The sequence below is a fragment of the Lepidochelys kempii genome, chromosome 14, assembly GCF_965140265.1.
Source record: "Lepidochelys kempii isolate rLepKem1 chromosome 14, rLepKem1.hap2, whole genome shotgun sequence".
In the NCBI taxonomy this organism is placed as follows: domain Eukaryota; kingdom Metazoa; phylum Chordata; order Testudines; family Cheloniidae; genus Lepidochelys; species Lepidochelys kempii.
Window position 1 is genome coordinate 40452568 of NC_133269.1, and position 14088 is coordinate 40466655.

The window sequence follows — 14088 nt, forward strand, 5'->3', positions numbered from 1 at the left end:
CCAAGGTCATGGGCCAGCTTCACATCATCAGGCACTTGCACCAGATGCCCGAGGCGCTGCAAGGGCTGTGGCTCATCTAATGCTCTGAAAGGTTCCCCTCCCTGTTCAGCAAGTCCCGCTCCCTGCTGCAGGTACTGCTCTGTCTCACTGTAAATGCGGGGCTAATGGAAGCGGAAATGGAGGCCTCCTAGAGAACAGACTCTGACCTCCTCCTGATCAGCAATGGGGTTTCACCGTCCTCTCAGCAAACCTGTCAGCCGGGCTGGACCAGATTTGAAGGAGGAGGGTATCTAACAGGGTGGCTTGGCCCGTGGCTGCCCATCCTGGGGCTAGGCCAAGTTGATGACCAAGTGAGTCCCACCTGAGAGGAAACAAGGACCCTACCTCCTCATGCTTGTTTCTGTTCAAGACATTTTTGGACTTTGTTTGGAAGGAGCACGACCCAGGAAGGAGTGGAGTAAAGGCCAGTCACCTGGTTGGGGGGCTGAGTTCCCAGCCAACAAACTGCAAGCGTGAGTATCAGCGGGGTTGCTAGCCCAGCGAGAAAGCGGTGACACGAGGCCTGGCCAGCATCTAGCAGTGAGTGAACTCTGGTACGCACCTGCTTCCTTTCTGGAAAGAGCCTGGTATTGGAGAGTGGGTGGGGAGAGCAGGGAGGTGGGAGGGGTTCCTGAGGCTGGGGTGGGGAGGAAGCTGTGGGGCTGGGAGGGGAAGGACATGGCCCAGCTTGTGGGAGGGATCCTGCTGGCTGTGTCTGGAGCCCTGTGTAGCCTCTTCTGTGGGAAGTTCCCATGGGTCAGTGGGGCCTCAATCTCTCCTGCTCCTTTGGTCTCTTTGGGCTTCACAGGAGTTGTCTGGTGAAGTGCCCTTGGACTCTGGGCCCAGCACCGCTCAGAAATTATTCGCTACCTTCAGAGAGACAGGGCACAGCTCAGCCTGTTGGGTAGTCTGGAGACTCACACTTCACTTGAACACACGACACTGAGGTGGTTTTGGAAGCACAGTAACAAAGAAGAGATTTAAGTGACACTAAGGAAGAGAAAGAGACAAATTTCAAACAGACAAACAAAACACAACACAGTTGTAGTGACTAAAACTGAATCTTAACAAGTCCCAATCTTTGCCTTAGCAGTTTCCAGACTAACATCTCAGCTTTCCTAACAGACCTTCTTTGATGTCCCTGTAGGGTAGAAAACTTCTCTGTCGAATCCGCTGATTTGATTGCTTCGTCTTCTGGTTTCAGACACTCTGTTCTCCTTCTGGGCTGCCTGGACCCTGACTGTAACATCTCTCTGGCCCAGCCTCTTACACAGATGTGTGCTGCAGCCAGCCCAGCGCAGGGAGCAGTGGAGACAGATGATCTCCTCCTGTCAGACCAAGAAACAGGGGTCCCAGTGAGGCTTAGATGGAAGATCCCAGGCATCTCCTGGAGGTAAGAACCATCCACTCTTCCGGGCACTTGGGGCTGTTGCAACAAAGAGGGGGCTCCTGTTCCATAGCCTATTTGTCCTCATGACTGTGTTTTTTTATTCTCAGAGGATGCGTCTGGGACCCTGGAGACTCTTTCGTGAAGGAGGTTTGAGCGGGGAGAGATCAGTCACTGTCATGACCCCCAGGTCATTAACCCGGGTCTCCAGGGTTCCTGGGAGCAGCCACCTGGAAACCTACGAAAAACTGCTTACCTAGGACTGACGAAGTCCAGACCCAATTTGAGGCTCGATCCCTGAGGACCTATTGGCAGAGTCCCAGAACAGCTAATCGGTCCCCGGGACCTCCTTAAACCAGCAGCAGGAACAAGGAGATGTCTGAACACCCGAGCTCCTCCCCGGCTCTGGACCGTGTGTTGGCTGTTCCTGCTCCCCAGGCTTGATTTCCTGGCATGCGGACTCGGGGTGACTCATCTGACTTGAGGTGCTGAACACAATTTGGTCTTTTGCTTCTGTTCTTCCAGTGTCCTGACCTAGCTGACTCTCGACTCCTGCCTTGTGAGTGTGGACTCTGCCTCTGACCACTAGGTCTGGCTGCTCATGACCCGGCCATGACACTGACTTTTCGACAATTCCTCCAGTGCCCTTTTCTGCTCTCCAGCTCTGCTCTCCCAGAAAGACACACCGATCCCTGGCTCCCAGAGTCCTGCTTGCCTGCTATTCAAGGGCTCAGGGGTAGAGCTTGTCTTGCCCCCTCCCCCACCACAGCTGTTTTTCCTCGGGGACTCTCCCTAGCGCAGAGGAGAGTCCGTCCTGGCAGCAATTCAGAAAGTCACGGAAGGGACGGTCTGCTCAGCTCCCTCTGCAATGTCACTGCCCGAGACCATTAGGAGTGGGTGCCCAGTGACTGCGCCGGCAGCTCCTTGAGAGACTCCTGGGGCAGGGCAGTCGTGTTTCCCAGTGACCGCGGGAAGCCATGCAAAGCGTGCGGCATTGAGGAGACTCTCCTGCTGTCCCAAAGGGTTTCTGTTCTCCTGCACGGTCAGACCGTGGGGCCGGCTGGCAGAATGGGGAAGAGCTGGTTGGTGATGAGTCGGAGGAATCACCATAGAGGTGGCAGCAGCTGCAGATCCTGGAGTCCCTGTGGTCGGGTTACCATGCGTCCGGATTTTCCCGGACATGTCCAGGCTTTTTGGGTTTTAAATCGCCCTCCGGGAGGAATTTGTAAAACTCTCCAAAGGGCCGGGATTTCCCTCCCAATGCAGCACTCTGGGGGCGGGGGGGGTGGGGGGGGGAGCTGCGCGGTCTGTGGGGGAGCACGGCACTGTGTCTGGCTCCGCACCCCAGACACACTGCTCTGAGCAGCAGGGTAAGGGAGCCGGGGGGCTGGAGAAGGGGCATGGGGTCCCAAGGACAGTCAGGGGACAGGGAGCAGGAGGGGTTGGATGGGTCAGGGATTCTGGGGGGAGCCTGTCAGGGGGTGGGCAGGGAGAGGGGTCGGGGGAGTCAAGGGAGATGGAGCAGGGGGGATTGGATGGGGCGGAGGTTCAAGGGGGAAGTCAGCGGCAGGGAGTGGAGGGGGCTTAGATAGGTCGGAGGTTCTGCGGGGGCAGTCACGGGAAAGGAAGTGGTTGGATAGGTGTGGGAGACCCGGGGGTCTGTCAGGGGGCAGGGGTGCGGATAGGGGGTGCGGCAGTCAGGGGACAGGCGGGGGGAAAGTTCTAGGGGGGCAGTTAGGGTGGGGGGGTCTCAGGAGGGGGCAGTTGGAGACAGAGAGAAGGAAGGCTGAGATAGAGGATGGGGTCCTGGGAGGGGGAGATCAGGGGACTAGAAGCAGGGGGGGTTGGATGGGTTGACAGTTCTGTGGGGGGCAGTCGGGGGCAGGAAGTGGGAGGGAGTAGATAGGGGGCAGGGCTACCACTCCCCCCACCCCCACCCGGAGTGTCCTCTTTTTTGAAAGTTCAAAAATGGTAACCCTACCCTATGGGCTAAGCCTCTACTCCTGAGAGTTGAGGCGAACCTCCGCCTCTTCTCAGGGAGTCTTTGGCTTTGGTGGCTGGGCCTGCCTGCCGAGACAGAGGACTCAGTGTTTCCATCAGGCTGCTCAGTTGCAAATGCAGCCACCCAAAGACGTGAAGAAAGGAAGCGAAAGAGCAAAGCTGGACCCTCCGCTGAGCTCCTGCCATCAAGTGAGCCCAGCCTGGGAGAGACGAGGGAAAGCTCCAAGGTGGCTGGGGGCTGCAGGAATCCAGGGGAGGAGAAATAAATGATTAATGATGAATCCTAAGGGCTTTGTCTTGTGTGGTGAAGGGTTTAAAATGGGTCTAGTTACTATCACATTCAACTTTACAATGGCTGTAAAGGGCATTGAAGGGCAGGTCTGGAAAGGTCAGAGGTCACTCGAGGAGCTTCAAGTCTCAGATTCTGTCCCTATTGCCTGCTTTGACCAGCTGATCTCAGCCCAACCCATCCCTCAGGTGGTCGCAGTGGTGAACTCTTTCCCTCTTTTTCTGGCATGCAGATAACTTGCAGAGTTGCCTGTTAATGCAGCTCCTCTGGGGGAGCACGGTAGGGTACCGTGCACTCAGGGGCACCATTTCAAATTTTGGTGGTGGCGGGGAGGATAATTTCACCATGATTCCAGGGGCTACTTAGGCACCTGAAAAATCTAGTGTTTTGGCAGATAACTTAGCAAAGAGCTGACAGGAACACTTGCCAGACTGCTTTCCGCGGAAGACAGCTGTAAGAATCGATCCAGGGAATGGTTCTGTATCTCTGAGCTGTTTGGACACTTTCAGGGAACATTCCCGATGCAAGACAGAGATCCCCAAAGTTATCCTGGGTAACCCTGAGAGACTTATGGAAAACTCGCAGATCCCACATCTCTGCTGTCACTTTGCACTGACAAATTTGGACTGTCCAAACCGGTTCATGTATTTTACCTGCTTTCAGCTCTCAAGAACTTTCACATATAAAAGAAAGAAAATTAAATAAAAGCCATAGTTACACTGATATAGGGCCGCAGTATAAACCCGACCTCAGAGTTGTCCCATTGAAATGGAATTATTCACAGCAGTCATTAAAGTTAAACATGCACGTAAATGTTTCCAGGGCCGAGATTAAGGCCACAGCTTATGAGAGGTGCAGACGCAAGAAGAGAAGAGCTGTGCAAAAACTGAAATGCCACTTGGAACTTGGCCCAAACAATGCAGCATGACAAATAAACTCATCTTGTTATACAGTAATAGAGCTGGTTCAAAATGGTTTTACACTCACAATGCAACCTTTGAACTAAAAATGCCACTTTGGATTACATTGATCATTTGAAAAAAGTTCCCTTTTTCAAAAAAACATTTTGGATTTCTCTGCCCTCTTGAGAGAGAACGTGGAGTTTTTCCCACCAAAACTAAACAAAAATTTGATAATTAAAAACATTTGCAAATACCTTTGAAGAACATGGGGGGGGAGTGGTTTCTTCGTCAATTTTCATGACCCCCCCCCAGACCCGCTATTTTTTCCAGTTCTAATTATGAAGAAATGTCTGTCTGTCCATGAATGATAGATATGTCTGCTCCTGAAACATTTAAAAACAACGGCTCTCATCAGGAGCGCTGAGGTCACATTACGTAGAGAAACATCCAGGCCTGCAGGGTTCGCATTCTCAAAGACAGAAACCGCCCCAGGACGGGAATGTCACACACAACACAGCCTGACTGGCCCGGGTTGCTTAGGTGCATGTTTTGCTGTTTCTGGCGAATTGTGCTTTTGTGAGGTGGGGTGGGGGGTTTATATTTGAAAGGAATTCTTCATCCTCTCCCACTCTCATCCAGGGGAGACCAGGGCCCACCACTTTTTTCTGGCCATAAGTGTGAGCGACTGAATGAGGGGGAAGGAAGGGGGGGCAGTGTTTTGGGGGCAAGGGGCGGCGTGAAGTGGGAGCTCAACGAGAAAGGCGGCATGAGGGGGGGCCTCCGGGCAAGGGGCGGTTTGAGGGGACCAGACCTCGAGGAGAAGCGGTGGCACAGGGGCTGGGCTACAGTTTGGGTGCCATCAGCCCCCCCACTTTTAGGAATCTCTTGCCCATCCTACCCTCATCCCAAATTCATTTGTAACAGTAAGAAAACTTTGAGCAACAAGGAGACTCAGAGACCCACACTATTACCGCTAAAATCCTCACCCGCCCCTGGAGCTGGGCAAACAGAAGTTTTTGGTCGCTGGCAATTCCAAAAAAAGAGATGGAAAAAAACTGGTTTCAGGTTGAACAAAACTAAATTTTTTCCAAATTTTTGGTGAACCAAAAAGCTTAAAAATAAAACAAAACCCAGGAACATTTCAAGGGTTGTAACTTTTTGAATTTTTAAAATAAAATTGAAGGACATTTTTAAACAAAAAATTGTTTCAAGCTGAAAAATCAAAATAGTTTCTTTGGAAAGTGTCTAAACGAAATGCTTTAACTTGTTAAGAACTGGGGGGAGGGGCTGGACGTGAACAATTCAGCAGACCGGATACGAATTCGCAAACTGCTGAATCTGCATTTTTCACCTTAAATTGGTTTAGATGAAAAGTTTCGCCCAGTCTAGTCCCCACCATTGAGGGGCACCGTAAGAGGGATCAGCTCCTCTAGCTGGTTCCCCAGCCTAAGTCTGTCTCCATTTAATGGGTCCCTCCCCCAAACTCCGCTTTAGGGTTGCCAATTTTAATTGGACGGATTCCTGAAGATTTTATCACATGACATGATCTTTCATTAAAAATTAATCTTGAATTCCTGCAGACTCCCGGTCACCCTGGAGGATTGGCAATGCTACTCCAGTTTCCTGGGCCACACCCGTGTCCCCACCTAATGGATCCCTTCCTCTGGGTTCCTGGGAGAAGCGTCTGTCCTCCATGAGCAGGTCTCCTTCCCCATTCTCCAGGGCTGGGTCTCGATTCCTGTTTCTGGTTCCCTGGGCCTGGACCCCGTCCCTGTCACACACTGCGGGGAGCTCAAATTCCTGTGAATCCTGCGGACTTCCAGGCTGCGGGGAGGGATGAGTCAGCAGCTTCCTGAAGACGAGTCGCGAGTAGGCAAACACTTTCCCCCTACCTTTCCAAAACCCACATTGGTATAGTTAGACTAGCTCCCCCACCACCCCCACCACTCCACGCACCAGGAGACGACTCCAGGACGCTGGCTCTGAAACAAAAAAAGAGAGAGAAAGGCCCCATGACTAAGGGACTCCGTTAAATCATCCCACTGCTCCTATGATGATCCCAGAAGATGAAGACGTTCCTGGGATACAGGAAGAGCTGAGCTGGGTCTTGTGCACATGGGCAGCACTCAGAGCAGCGGGAATGAGATCTCCAGGCTCATTATCCCCATCGGCCAACCTGACGGAGGGAGAAAGGTGAGCCCGGCAAAGCAGCCCCTGTTCCAGAGTCTGGGAACTGGGATTTTTAAGATGCTCCAGGATGGGGTCCCTCAGGTCTTAAGGTTAGAGGGGACGGTTAGGATCATCTACTCCAGCGTCTCCTGAAGCGTGGGGAAGGGCTAGCCGTGGTGGGAAGGGTGGGGTTTTAAGATGTAACCAGGAAAATGGGGGGTGGGGTCGCTAACACATTGCTGACGGGCGAGTGGCACGATTGGTTTCTTTGCCTTGAGGAGGGGGCTCAGCTTTTAAAAGTCTTGGGAACAATCATTTAGTCTGAGCCCTGGCATAACCCAGGCCAGAGAACGTCGCCTACTGATTCCTGCACCCAGTCCAGTGATTTATTACACTGACTCGGCATTGAGAGGGATTTTATCGTACGCTGAAATCCAGCTGCAGAGGGGAAAGGGCATTAGAAGCTGAAAGACCCCAGAAGTGGCTCTGGTTTTCTCCTCAAAATAACCACCCGGGGCTGATTTTCCCCGGCCCAGCGCCTTGCAGTCATGCACCCTGCGCCGAGTGAGTTCGGTGTGCAGGCAGGCTCCCAAATCCAGACAGCGGCACTTCTACATCCACTTTGCCCTGGCGTCAGGGACTGCCCTGAGCACCCATCCTGCAAACATTTACACACCTGAGCCCTCCCACTGCCATCCAAGGCTACTCCTACAGATGGAGTTAAACACGTGGCTAAAGCGTTTGCAGAGGTTCCAAAGAGCTGAGGCTCCGTGTAAAAGGAACATTACTTCAGTTATTCCAATCTTGGGTTGATGAGATGCTCCTGCCCGCCCCCTCCCTTCACAGCTGAGTCTCCCACCCAGTGCAATTCTCCAAGGAACTTCCCACTCCAAGAGACCCTGGACACTGTGGCCAGCGCTAGCTGTCCCTCTGACCCAATCCCATGCTTCAGGACATAGTCTGAACGCCACCGAGGTCAGTAATTAATTCCCCACCTGCATTTACAGGCCACAGTGTCTAGGGTCTCGGAGTGGGGAGTTCCTTGGAGAGTGACCAGAGAGATTGAAAAAAGAAAAGGAGTACTTGTGGCACCTTAGAGACTAACCAATTTATTTGAGCATGAAGTGAGCTGTAGCTCACGAAAGCTCATGCTCAAATAAATTGGTTAGTCTCTAAGGTGCCACAAGTACTCCTTTTCTTTTTGCGAATACAGACTAACACGGCTGTTACTCTGAAACAGAGAGATTGAAGTGATAGTTGGGAGTGCTGGTAGCATGGGGCCTGAGGAGAGAGTCTACATAACCAGACAATCCTGCTGTCAGGATGCCAATGCCTCAGATGAAGGGGCGTCCAGGATTTCCAGGTTTATGGATCTTGGGTAGCAGATAGAAGACCCCTGGTTGGGGCTCTAGGGGTGTGTCTGTGCAGATTTGTTCTTGTGCTTTTTCAGGGAGTTTCCTGAGCAGATGCTGTAGTTTCTTTTGGTAACTCTCAGTGGGATCAGAGGGTAATGGCTTGTAGAAAGTGGTGTTGGAGAGCTGCCGAGCAGCCTCTTGTTCATATTCCGACCAATTCATGATGACGACAGCACCTCCTTTGTCAGCCTTTTTGATTATGATGTCTGAGCTGTTTCTGAGGCTGTGGATGGCGTTGTGTTCTGCACGGCTGAGGTTATGGGGCAAGTGATGCTGCTTTTCCACAATTTCAGCCCGTGCACGTCGGCAGAAGCACTCTATGTAAAAGTCCAGTCTGTTGTTTCGACCTTCCGGAGCAGTCCACCCAGAATCCTTCCTTTCGTAGTCTTGGTAGGAAGCTCTCTGTGCGTTAGTATGTTGTTCAGAGGTGTGTTGGAAATATTCCTTGAGTCGGAGAGGTCGAAAATAGGATTCTAGGTCACCACAGAACTGTATCCTGCTTGTGGGGGTGGGAGGGGGGCAGAAGGAGAGGCCCCGAGTTAGGACAGATTCTTCTGCTGGGCTAAGACTATAGTTGGATAGTTTAACAATATTGCCGGGTGGGTTCAAGGAACCACTGTTGTGGCCCCTTGTGGCATGTAGTAGTTTAGATCGTTTAGTGTCCTTTTTCTTTTGTAGAGAAGCAAAGTGTGTGTTGTACATGGCTTGCCTAGTTTTTGTAAAGCTCTCCAACACCACTTTCTACAAACCATTACCCTCTGATCCCACGGAGGGTTACCAAAAGTTAGTGCCTGTCTCACCCCCCACAACCTGCAAGGTCTTGTGCCAGCAAAGGGAAGCTGCTCCCAGATCTGGAGCTGCATTCCCCTGTCGTGAGGGCTGTCCTGCCCCGTGGTCTCCATGGGCTGGTAGGTCATCAACCTCCATCTCTGTCCCAGCTGCAGGATGGCTTCTGGTTCCTGCTCCTTCAGGCACCTGGAGATGCTGAAATACGGGTGGGGTTGGCAGAGCAGGAGAACACCCCATGAGGTTAAGAAATGGCAGTCAGAGCCTTTTCCCTCCCTGGGAGATTACGGTGTCCCTCTGTGGGGACTCCCTTCCTGGCAGATGCTGTGCTTTCGTTCCTGGACACTGCCAGGAGGCCCAGCTCCCAACCCTAGCAGCTTGGCTGTTCCATCCCGTACTGTGTACCCAAACTGCCTTGAAAGGACTATCCAAGCCCCTCCCAGGCCTGCTCCCATTGCGGGTCTCTCTCCTGGCTGAGCACAGGCTGTTCTGATATCGCCCAACGGGCCTGGATCCTAGTTACATGCTGCTCCTTCTCACGTGACCCCTGCACTTATTCCCTTCACCTGGGGAGAGGTTCAGTTCAGCTACTACCCCTTTCATGGCCATCTCACCCTGGGACAGCCTGAAACTGGAAACCTGGGCTCGAACAGTAACTGTTTGCTAGGAAAGGTGCTGAAGATGCAACAGAAGAGGAAATCCTTTGGACTGGATTGAAATTATTCCAAAGGAAAGTGAATGAGAGAAAATGTCCAGCGTTATCCTCCGAGCGAAAGAAAAAAATGAAGGTCAGAAAGGACCATTCTGTCCATCTTCTCTGTAACACAGGCCCTAGAACGTCACCGAGCGCTTCCTCCAGAAAACCTACGACATGGGACTGAGCCAGAGCATGTCTTCTGGAAAGACATCTCCACGCATTAGAGCCAGCTGCTCAGAAACAATCTTTCTTCTGCAGTGACGTGAAGTTAAAGGACACGGAAAAGAAGAAAACCTCGACTTGGGTTGTCACTGGAGCTGAAGCAGAGAGGCCAGGACAAACACGGCTAGGGCCCGGGACTGACTATCAGCAGATCTGCCGTTTTGTATTCCTGGCTTTCTGACCATGAGCGAATCTCTTTGCTTCTCTGTGCCTGTTTCCACGACTATAAAATAACGCTACTCAGGGTTATGTTTTCTTCTCTCCTCTTTTTCAAGGCGGGACACTTGGATACATTTGGGGCCTGTCTACGCTCCCGGTCTAGAGTGTATTTCTAAGCTGATGACCCCCACATGTTGTTCAGAAGCTATGGATGGCACAAGCTCCGAAGTTAATTCTGTGCTTAGCCCCTAGGGCACAGCTGGGCTGGGCGGCCTTTTCTCGCTGTGCTGTGAGGAGCAGGTTCTGGGCACTAGGGATATGAAGAGGCTCTCAAGGACTAATACTTGAAAATAAATATCAATGAACTGCAACCCAAATAAAAATCACTGCTGCTAACATTGGTGGGTGATAAAATAGTAGCAGAGTGGTAATTAATGATGAGGAGAGGGCAGTGACACAGAGCAATCGGATCCCTTGAGAAGCTGGACCCATTCAAAGAAAACCAGTTGGAAAAGAACCAAAGGAAGGGTCCTATTGCTAGCAACAAAGCATGCAGGCCACACCTACAGAATGGGGCAGTGTATCCAGGAAAGCACTGACTGTGAAGAGGATTTTGGGGCCATGCTCGGCAAGCCATTCAACATGAGCACCCAGGGTGATGCTGTGGTGAACAGGGCTAAAGCCATCATTAGATGTATGAAAAGAGCAGTGAGGAGCAGAGGGAGGTGACACACCATGAGGAAGACTGATCATGGAATCCTGCATCCAGTTTTGGCGTCCACCTTTGAAAAAAGATTTGGAAATATTGGAGATGGGGCAGCAAAAAGCAATGAAACATTTTGAGGGCTGGAGAAAAATGCCTGCGAGTGAGCTATTCATAGAATCATAGAATCATAGAATATCAGGGTTGGAAGGGACCCCAGAAGGTCATCTAGTCCAATCCCCTGCTCAAAGCAGGACCAATTCCCAGTTAAATCATCCCAGCCAGGGCTTTGTCAAGCCTGACCTTAAAAACCTCTAAGGAAGGAGATTCTACCACCTCCCTAGGTAACGCATTCCAGTGTTTCACCACTCTCTTAGTGAAAAAGTTTTTCCTAATATCCAATCTAAACCTCCCCCACTGCAACTTGAGACCATTACTCCTCGTTCTGTCATCTGCTACCATTGAGAACAGTCTAGAGCCATCCTCTTTGGAACCCCCTTTCAGGTAGTTGAAAGCAGCTATCAAATCCCCCCTCATTCTTCTCTTCTGCAGGCTAAACAATCCCAGCTCCCTCAGCCTCTCCTCATAACTCATGTGTTCCAGTCCCCTAATCATTTTTGTCGCCCTTCGCTGGACTCTCTCCAATTTATCCACATCCTTCTTGAAGTGTGGGGCCCAAAACTGGACACAGTACTCCAGATGAGGCCTCACCAATGTCGAATAGAGGGGAACGATCACGTCCCTCGATCTGCTCGCTATGCCCCTACTTATACATCCCAAAATGCCATTGGCCTTCTTGGCAACAAGGGCACACTGCTGACTCATATCCAGCTTCTCGTCCACTGTCACCCCTAGGTCCTTTTCCGCAGAACTGCTGCCTAGCCATTCGGTCCCTAGTCTGTAGCTGTGCATTGGGTTCTTCCGTCTTAAGTGCAGGACCCTGCACTTATCCTTATTGAACCTCATCAGATTCCTTTTGGCCCAATCTTCCAATTGGTCTAGGTCCTTCTGTATCCTATCCCTCCCCTCCAGCGTATCTACCACTCCTCCCAGTTTAGTATCATCCGCAAATTTGCTGAGAGTGCAATCCACACCATCCTCCAGATCATTTATGAAGATATTGAATAAAACCGGCCCCAGGACCGACCCTTGGGGCACTCCACTTGATACCGGCTGCCAACTAGACATGGAGCCATTGATCACTACCCGTTGAGCCCGACAATCTAGCCAGCTTTCTACCCACCTTATAGTGCATTCATCCAGCCCATACTTCCTTAACTTGCTGACAAGAATACTATGGGAGACCGTGTCAAAAGCTTTGCTAAAGTAGCAAAAAAGAGCTCAGCCTGTTTAGGTGATAAAAAAGATCGGGAGGTGACGTCATTTGAAGTGTTGAAGTGACTTCCTGAAGAGAAACTATCGGGTATTAAAGGGCTCATTAATCTAGCAGAGAAAAGCATAACAAGACGCAGTGGCTGGAAACTCAAAAAAGACCAATTCATATGAGAAAGAGGGCATACATATTCAACACTGAGAATGAATCACCAAAGGAACAAACTAGAAAGGGAAGTGGTGGAATTCCCCACCTCTTGATGTCTTCTAATGAAGACGAGATGGCTTTCTGGAACGTGTGTAGTCAAAAACTAGCTACTATTCTCTACAGAAGGCATGTGATTTGCAGGGGGTCTGATGACATACTCTAATTGTCTCTTCTGTCCATAAAGTCTGCTAATTTATGAAAAACTGAGCTTTGCATGGGGAGAAGCCTCTGATGTTTTACTGTGTTCGGCTTGAGCCCACAATGAACGCTCATTGCGTGGGGTGACCCAGGGGAAGCAGCTCAAACATCCGGTGTGGCTGGACAGGGGCAGGACATCAGCACTGCAGGGGAGGGGTGGGTGTGGCAGTGACATCACAAGGGCCTTTGGCAGGACCTCAGCCGATTGGACAAAGGTGGTGGGGAGGCGATGACCTCACAGAGAGATCTTGACATCAGCCAGGCAGGACAGGGGGGCAGGACACGGGCCACCTCGGAGATCCCTGTGGCTTTGCTTCAGCACGTCTCCTTCTCGAGGTCTCTCCTGGAGGACTGAGAGAGCATTCACTTGCACGTACGTGAGCGCAAGGAGGACCCTCTTTGGAGTTTTCTCCTTTTCTTTTCCTGGTTTTGCTCGAAAACAGACATCCCTCTAGAGAAGGTAAGAGCCTCGGAGACGTTTGGAACCTGTTCAGTCTGATCCATCAGGTGCCGGCTGATTTTTAGGAAAGGAAAACACTAGATTGTGGGGGCAGCATTTTATTTCCGACCTAGGACTTTGTCCCTTAGAATCACTGGGGACATTGGGGTTTCTCCTTTTTGTTTTCCCTTTTGCTCTGTCCCTCCTACCTTTCTCTTCTTGCTTCCTTTGTCCTCTTCCTCTGCTCTCCTCCCACCACCAGGAGCTGTGTGTCTGGAGCGGGGGTGGGGATTGTGGGAGGCCCTCACAGAGAGGTGAGACTGGACTAGTGCTCCGAGAGTGATCCCCTCGGTGGTGACCAGGGCCATTCTTTGGGCTATTTGGTGAGACCCTTTAGCCCCCCACCCCTCAAAGTCTCAACCTTGATTGGCTGAGGAGGGGGCTATTGACAGGGAGGAAACTCTGGTCTTTCTTGTTCTCTTTTATGACCAAGCAAATAAGTCACAACCAGTTAGATGTTTGACCAATGTGGATGCTGCTCTCCATTCATTGTCTCAGAGCAGTTCATGATCCTCTCGAACATTCCAATTCTTCTGAAATACTTGCTGAATAATTACTATGAACAATTGTTAGTCTGTAGCTCATTTGGGAGCAACTGCATCAGCAAAGACAAGTCCCTGCACCTTTCTCAGCCTTCGTTTCTCCTTCTGTCAAGGAGGAATAACAATCCTCTCCCATCTACCTCGCCATGGGTGGGTGATGGGGATCCACTGAAGAGTGTCACTCGGAGCAGTGCAGACTAGGGGGTGTCCGATCACACTGAGCCAAAGCAGATTATGACCAAATATTCGATTTCATTTGCATTTTATTATTTTGAAATTGTGAAGAGCAGCAACTACTTAGCTCAGCCTGAAGCATCTCATCTAATGTTCTAGATCATAGTGTCTCCCCTTTGTGTACGACGAGACAGTTTAATGCGCTCTGACAAACAGGAGATGCTCTTGTTTTGCAAACAAATATTTTTGCAAAGAATTTTCATCCTACTTGTTATGATTTCAAGAAACAAAGTGGTTTTGTCTGAATGGATTTTCTGACAGAAAACGGTTTCCATGAAAATGTTCACACCTTATTTCCTGGGCTCT